The following is a 7,596-nucleotide window of genomic DNA, read 5'->3' on the forward strand; positions in this document are numbered from 1 at the left end:
AGAAGGTGCAAAACATGCCATCCTTTTGGGAAATAAGGCAGGACAGGTGACTGAGGTGTAAGTAGGAGAGCACTTTAGGGCCAGCGACCATAATTCTATTAGTTGTAAAATAGTGATGGAAAAGGATAGACCAGATCTAAAAGTTGAAGTTCTGAATTGGAGCAAGGCCAATCTTGACGGTATTAGGGAAGAACTTTCAAAAGTTGATAACCGCAGGTCAAGAGACGACTGGAAAATGGGATCCCTTCAAAAATGAGAAAGAGAGCGCATCCAGAGACCGTACCTTCCTGTTGGGGTGAAGGGTAAGGCTGGTAGGTGTAGGGAATGCTGGATGACTAAAGAAATTGAGGTTTCAGTCAAGAAAAAAAACGAAGCATATCTTGGGTATAAAGAGCAAGGAATTGAGTGAATCCTTAGAGTATAAAGGCAGTAGGAGTATACTTCAGAGGGAAATCTGGAGGGCAAAAAGGGGACATGGCTTTGGTAAGTAGTGTTAAGGAGAATCCATGGGTGTTTACAAAGACATTAAGGACAAAAGGGTAACTAGGGAGAGAATAGGGCCCCTCAGAGATGAGCAAGGCCACCTTTGTAGAACCACAGGAGATGGGGGATATCCGAAATGAGTATTTTGCATCAGTGCTTACTGCGGCAAAGGATATGGAAGCTAGAGAACCTGGGCAAATCAGTCACGCCATCGGGAAAAATGGAGGACACACTGGACATCGTAAAATGCAGAAAGGTGGGTAACTCCCTGGGACCAGATCAGGTGTACCCGAGAACTCTGTGGGAAGCGAGGGAAGTGATTGCTGGGCCTCTTGTTGAGATATTTGTATCATCGATAGTCACAGGCGAGGTGCCGGAAGGATTGGAGGTCGCATAATATGGTGCCACTACTTCAGAAAAGTGGTAAGGAAAAGCCGGGGGGACTATAGACCAGTGAGCCTGTGTGGGCAGGTTGTTGAAGGGGATCCTGAGGGTCAGAATTTATATACATTTGGAAAGGCAAGGACTGATTAGGGATAGTCAACATGGCTTTGTGGGTGGGAAATCATGTCTCACGAGCTTGATTGAGTTTTTTGAAGAAGTAACAAAGATTGGTGAGGGCAGAGCGGTGGGCATGATCTATATTGACTTCAGTAAGGTGTTCAACAAAATTCCTCCTGGTCGACTGGTTGGCAAGATTAGAGTGGTCCTGGAAAAGCCCAGCGGGCCAGCCACACCTTTCGACTCTGATCTCCAGCATTTGCAGTCCTCACTTTCCCCCACCTAATGGTACGGTCCTGCGGAGCATTGCTGAACAAAGAGACCTTGGAGTACAGGTTCATAGTTCCTTTGAAAGGAACTATGGGATAGTGAAGAAGACATTTGGTATGCTTTCCTTTATTGGTCGGTGCGTCGAATATAGCAGTCGGGAGGTCATGTTGCAGCTGTGCAGGACGTTGGTCAGGCCACTTTAGAAATACTGTGTTCAGTTCGGGTCTCCGGATGATGTTGTTAAGCGTGAAAGTGTTCAGAAAAGATTTACAATGATGTTGGAGGGTTTGAGCTACAAGGAGGGGCTGCACAGGCTGAGGCTGTTTTCCCTGGAGGCTGAAGTGAACTTAAAGGTTTCTACAATCATGAGATACATGGATAGAGTGAATACTCAAGGCATTTTCCCAAAGGTAAGGGAGTCCAAAGCTAGAGGGTGTAGGTTTAAGGTGAGAGGGGAACAATCTTAAAAGCAACTTTTTCACACAGAGGGTGGTACGTGTATGGAATGAGCTGCCAGAGGAAGTGGTGGAGGCTGGTACAATTACAACATTTAAAAGGCACCTGGATGGGTATATGAATAGGAAGGGTTTGGAGGGATATGGGCCAAATGCTAACAGGTGGGACTAGATTGATTTTGGATATTTGGTTGGCATGGACCAGTCGGACCCATGCGGCACAGCCTTTGTGGAGAGATTGTTTCCCTTTGTGGGAGAGTCACAGAGATGTACAGCACGGAAACAGACCCTTCGGTCCAACCCGTCCGTGCCGACCAGATATCCCAGCCCAATCTAGTCCCACTTGCCAGCACCCGGCCCATATCCCTCCAAACCCTTCCTATTCATGCACCCGTCCAGACTGGGCACAGGGGGCATAACCTCACAACAAAGAAGTCTCCCTTTTAAGGCAGAGACAAGAAGGAATTTCATCTGAATCTGTGGAATTCTTTGCCTCAGAGGGCTGTCGAGGTTGGGTCATTAAGTAGATTCGCGACTGCGCTAGATTTCCAATCGCTAAAGGGTTATGGTGAAAAGGCAGGAGGAGTGTGGAGGTGGGAATGGTCACAGCAGCCCTGATCTGATTGAATGATGTGCCAAATGATCTGTCGGGACTCCCACGGTGATGTGACCTCTCATCCATCACCGTTTGGTGGTTGGGAAGCCGTGCTGGGGAGGGAGGGGAGGATTCTGGGAGCAGGGGACAGCGAGAGGCACCGAGTGCCAGTGGTGAGCTGTAAGCGAGCAATCTGACCAACCAATTCCGCCCCTCTTCCCGAAGCGTACCTGCCACCGTCGGTGATGCTGCCTCCCCGGCGTCTGCAGACCCTGCTCAGACAAGCGGTGGAGCTACAGAGGGACCGGTGCCTGTACCATAACACCAAGGCTGACACCAACCTGGACTCCGTCTCACTGCTGATGGACCACGCCTGCAGCAGGTAACAGGAACAGGCAGCAAACTGCCCACCTCTGGGAAATGAAGCTCAGTGAGTGGGCAATCCCGCGCGCGTGTTAGAGTGTCCACTGGGTGGGGGGGGAGACGGTGAGATGGTTTGTCATCATATCCCTAACCACAAGGGGGGGGGGGGAGACGGTGAGATGGTTTGTCATCATATCCTTAACCACAAGGGTGGGGGGGGGAGACGGTGAGATGGTTTGTCATCATATCCTTAACCACAAGGGTGGGGGGGTGGGGGGGGGGGGGGGCGAGAATGGTGAGATGGTCCCTCCTCATATCTCTATCCACACGGCGGCGGGGGGGGGGGGGAGAGATGGTCCCTCATCATATCCCTATCCACACGGGGAGGGGGGCGGTGAGATGGTCCCTCCTCATATCTCTATCCACACGGGGAGGGGGGCGGTGAGATGGTCCCTCCTCATATCCCTATCCACACGGGGAGGGGGGCGGTGAGATGGTCCCTCATCATATCCCTATCCACACGGGGAGGGGGGCGGTGAGATGGTCCCTCCTCATATCCCTATCCACACGGGGAGGGGGGCGGTGAGATGGTCCCTCCTCGTATCCCTATCCACACAGGGAGGGGGGCGGTGAGATGGTCCCTCATCATATCCCTATCCACACGGGGAGGGGGGCGGTGAGATGGTCCCTCATCATATCCCTATCCACACGGGAGGGGCGGTGAGATGGTCCCTCATCATATCCCTATCCACACGGGAGGGGCGGTGAGATGGTCCCTCATCATATCCCTATCCACACAGGGAGGGGGGCGGTGAGATGGTCCCTCATCATATCCCTATCCACACGGGGGGGGGGGGGGGGTGGTGAGATGCTCCGAGCTGCTGCTCCCAATCCCTGCTCCAGTCTGCTGTAGTCCCATCCCTGCTCCAGACTGTATCCCCAAGGGGGCAGTAAGATGAGGGTTGTTGAATATCTTTAAGCCAATGCTAGGTAGATTCTCGACTAATGAGGGAGTCACGCAGCACTTTGATCCAACCGGTTATGCTGCTCATAATCCTAAACTAGTCCCACCTGCCTGCAGTCGGTCCCTATCTCTCCACGCCTTTCCTATTCATGAACTTATCCAAATGTCTTTTAAATGTTGGAACTGTGTACCCACATCCACCACTTCCTCAGGAAGTTCAAAAAATTGCCCCCATGTTTCTTTTTAAACCTTTTTCCCCCTCACCTTACAAATATACCCCCCACCGTAGGGAAAACGCACCTGCCATTTGCCTTACCCACACCCCTCATGATTTCATAAAGGTGTGGGGGGCAGGTTGTACAATTCCTGTGGTGGCAGGGGAAGGTGCTGGGGGTTTGGGGGGGTGGGGGTGGGGGCGTGGATCTGACAAGCGAGTCACGGAGGGAATTGTCTCTCTGGAGCACTGTTAGGGTGTGGGGAAGGAAATATATCCCTGATGGTGGGGTCTGTTTGTAGGTGGCAGAAGTGACAGGAGGATGATGCGATGTAGTCGGAGGTTGGTAGGGTGGAAGGTGAGGACTGGGGAAGTCCTGTCCTTGTTGCGCTGGAGGGCCTCGTCGACCACGTGGGAGGGGAGATTGTGATCTTTGAAGGAGGAGGCTATCTGGGACTTTCTGAGGTGGAACTGGTCCTCCTGGGAGCTGATGTGGCGGAGTATTTGGGAATAAGGGGGTGGGGTTTTTACAGGAGGCAGGGTGGGAGGAGCTGTAGTCCCGGTAGCTGCGGGAGTCGGTGGGTTTGTAGTAGATGTCCGCGGTTAGTCAGCATTCCCTGGAGAAAAGGTTCAAACGGGGTATCCAAAATCAAGAGGGAGCTGGGCAGAGAGTGGGGGGGGGGGGGATCACATCGAGGGGATGCAGGTTTAAAATAATGATGAAAGGAAGTAATGGTGGCACAGTGGAGTGTGTTGTCCAAGAACCCTGGGGTGTGAGTGGCAGGCTCAGAATTTTAAATGGTTATCCTCCAAAGGAAGCCCGGCTCAGACCTAATTCAGACTCGGTGAATTGCTCTGTCCTAGCGTCCGCACGGAGGAATGGCTGCCTGTCCTTTTGCCAGTCTGAGGTTTCAGGGGATGGAGTCCCTTTGTTTTGGGAGAGAGGGCATCAGCCGACCCGGTGTAATGACAGTGCGGTCAGTTTATACGGGGAAGGCTGTGGGAATTGGCAGCGGAATGAAGAATGCTGGAGGTGGGTTGCGAGGCCGTGATTTTGCCCAGACCACAGCATGGGCTAATGTTGACTCATTACTCCCTGGTTCTCCCCTTGCCTGTTGTCATGCCCCTCTTTCACCTCGGTTGTTAGTGGCTGGGTGTTTTCAGTGTTGCCCCCAGCAAATGGAAGTTTCAGTGCTTGGTGAGCGTGTGTGGCACAGCAAACAAATGTGCCCGGGGGCCTCCAGCTGGGCAGGGAGCTGGAGAATGAAATCCGTCTTTAATGGCGTGTGTGTCCGTTGTTGTATTCTGGCTTCACAGGAGGCAGTTTCCCTGTTACACCCGGCAGATCCTCACAGAGCACTGCAACGAAGTGTGGTTCTGCAAATTCTCCAACGACAGCACCAAGCTGGCGACGGGGTCAAAGGACAACGCGGTCATCATCTGGCAGGTCGACCCTGTGAGTGTGTCCCGTCACCCACCCACCGACCCCAGCCCATTCCTTTCTGCTTAACGTCGAAACTGAAAACACTGTGTTGAACCCCATCCCCTTTACACATTAGCTTCGTTCTGTCTCAACTGGGCTTCATCTCAGTGGGGTGTCTGCACATCCCTCAGTGAGAAGCGACGGGCCACACATCTTTACGTCTGTGGACTGTCACAAGCCTGGGAGCTTCACTCTGCTTCTAATCCCGTGCTGTCACTGTCCTGGGAGTGTTTGATGGTGGGAAGGGGGGGTGGGGGGGCAGTGTAGAGGGAGCTTTACTCTGTATCTAACCCCGTGCTGTCCCCGTCCTGGGGAGTGTTTGATGGTGGCGGGGGGGAGAGACCGTGTCGGAGGAGCTTTACTCTATCCAACCCCATTCTGTTTGTGTCTCTCTCCCTCCCTCGGCCTCTCCCTCGCCCCCGCCCTCCATCCTGTGTATCTCTCCCTCCCATATCCCACTCATGTGTCTGTCCATCCGTCTCGCTCTATCATCCTTCCGTCTGTCTGTCTCGTGTGCTCACTCTGCTCCACGCTGTTCCACTGTTTGATCCCTCTTGATTCCCTCCTCTTCCAATCCCTCCAGGAAACCCATCAGCTGAAGTTACTGAAGACGTTGGAAGGTCACACGTACGGAGTTTCCTATCTGGTTTGGAGTCCGGATGACACTTACTTAATCGCCTGTGGTCCTGATGACTGCTCCGAGCTCTGGCTCTGGCATGTACAGGTACACTGGGAGCACTGGGGGAGAGGGGCCCGTGTGGGTACCCTGTGGGGGAGAGGGGCCCGTGCGGGTACCCTGTGGGGGGAGAGGGGCCCGTGCGGGTACCCTGTGGGGGGAGAGGGGCCCGTGCGGGTACCCTGTGGGGGAGAGGGGCCCGTGTGGGTACCCTGTGGGGGAGAGGGGCCCGTGTGGGTACCCTGTGGGGGGAGAGGGGCCCGTGTGGGTACCCTGTGGGGGGAGAGGGGCCCGTGCGGGTACCCTGTGGGGGGAGAGGGGCCCGTGCGGGTACCCTGTGGGGGGAGAGGGGCCCGTGCGGGTACCCTGTGGGGGGAGAGGGGCCCGTGCGGGTACCCTGTGGGGGGAGAGGGGCCCGTGCGGGTACCCTGTGGGGGGAGAGGGGCCCGTGCGGGTACCCTGTGGGGGGAGAGGGGCCCGTGCGGGTACCCTGTGGGGGAGAGGGGCCCGTGCGGGTACCCTGTGGGGGAGAGGGGCCCGTGCGGGTACCCTGTGGGGGAGAGGGGCCCGTGCGGGTACCCTGTGGGGGAGAGGGGCCCGTGCGGGTACCCTGTGGGGGAGAGGGGCCCGTGCGGGTACCCTGTGGGGGAGAGGGGCCCGTGCGGGTACCCTGTGGAGGGTGGGGGGAGGAGCGTGTGGGTACACTGGAATATATGATTTGTCTCGGGAGGTGTGGACAAGACCAGCGTTAGCCACCTATCTGTGATTGTTTCTTTTTCTGAGTTGGACGCTGGATTATTTCCGAGGGCAGTTCGGTGCGAAACTCACGGCTGCCAGGCCTGGTGTTACTTGTAGGCCCAGACCGGGTAAAGATGGCCAGTTCCCCTGACCAGGCAAGGGGCTTCAGTGATCCAGAATTTGCAACAAATGCCAATATTTGTCACGGTCCAAATGGGACTAGCTCTGATTGTATTGACATTCAGCCAGCTGCCTTGGGTGGGATTTGTCCCCAAGTTCTCCAAAGCCTGAGCCTCTGGGTTGCTCGTTCAGTGAGGGTACCAACCCCACTGCGACCTTATTGCACGCCGCTCCTGACCTGTGTTAGTGAGCCCCATCGAAAGCCCAGCTGAGTGTTGCTGCAGAGAGGGGATGAGCTATCCCACTGCAGGAGTCAGCACCAGCCAGGACAGAGTGTCAATGAGGGGCGACTGTTGGTCGGGGTTTGGTGGTGGGAGTTGGGAGGGAGGATTGCTGGACCTGAATGGGCAGTGGGCTGGAGGTGGTGTCATCCTGACCAACCTCTCTCTACCTTGCTTGCAGACCCATCACTAACCAGTCACCATCGTTTCCCCCTCCTCCTCCTCCACCCTCCCTTTCCCCCTCCTTCTCCTCCTCCTCCACCCTCCCTTTCTCCCTCCTCCTCCTCCTCCTCCACCCTCCCTTTCCCCTCCTCCTCCTCCACCCTCCCTTTCCCCCTCCTCCTCCTCCACCCTCCCTTTCCCTCTCCTCCTCCTCCACCCTCCCTTTCCCTCTCCTCCTCCTCCACCCTCCCTTTCCCCCTCCTCCTCCTCCACCCTCCCTTTCCCCCTCCT

General features: G+C 55.4%; 1 pseudogene across 1 annotated transcript in view; it reads left to right on the top strand.

Annotated features, from left to right (window-relative positions):
* Nucleotides 1-7,596, top strand: part of LOC122543872 (WD repeat-containing protein 26-like) — a 61,570-nt pseudogene that overhangs the window by 34,125 nt on the left and 19,849 nt on the right. Inside the window, exons 6-8 of the transcript XR_015754655.1 lie at nt 2,530-2,686; nt 5,163-5,301; nt 5,912-6,052. The product of XR_015754655.1 is annotated as a WD repeat-containing protein 26-like (transcript). The remainder of the gene's footprint in view (nt 1-2,529; nt 2,687-5,162; nt 5,302-5,911; nt 6,053-7,596) is intronic.

Source organism: Chiloscyllium plagiosum, unplaced genomic scaffold, assembly GCF_037043375.1.
Source record: "Chiloscyllium plagiosum isolate Xiang-an unplaced genomic scaffold, Cpla_swu_hap1 HiC_scaffold_46, whole genome shotgun sequence".
NCBI classification, from domain to species: Eukaryota; Metazoa; Chordata; class Chondrichthyes; order Orectolobiformes; family Hemiscylliidae; genus Chiloscyllium; species Chiloscyllium plagiosum.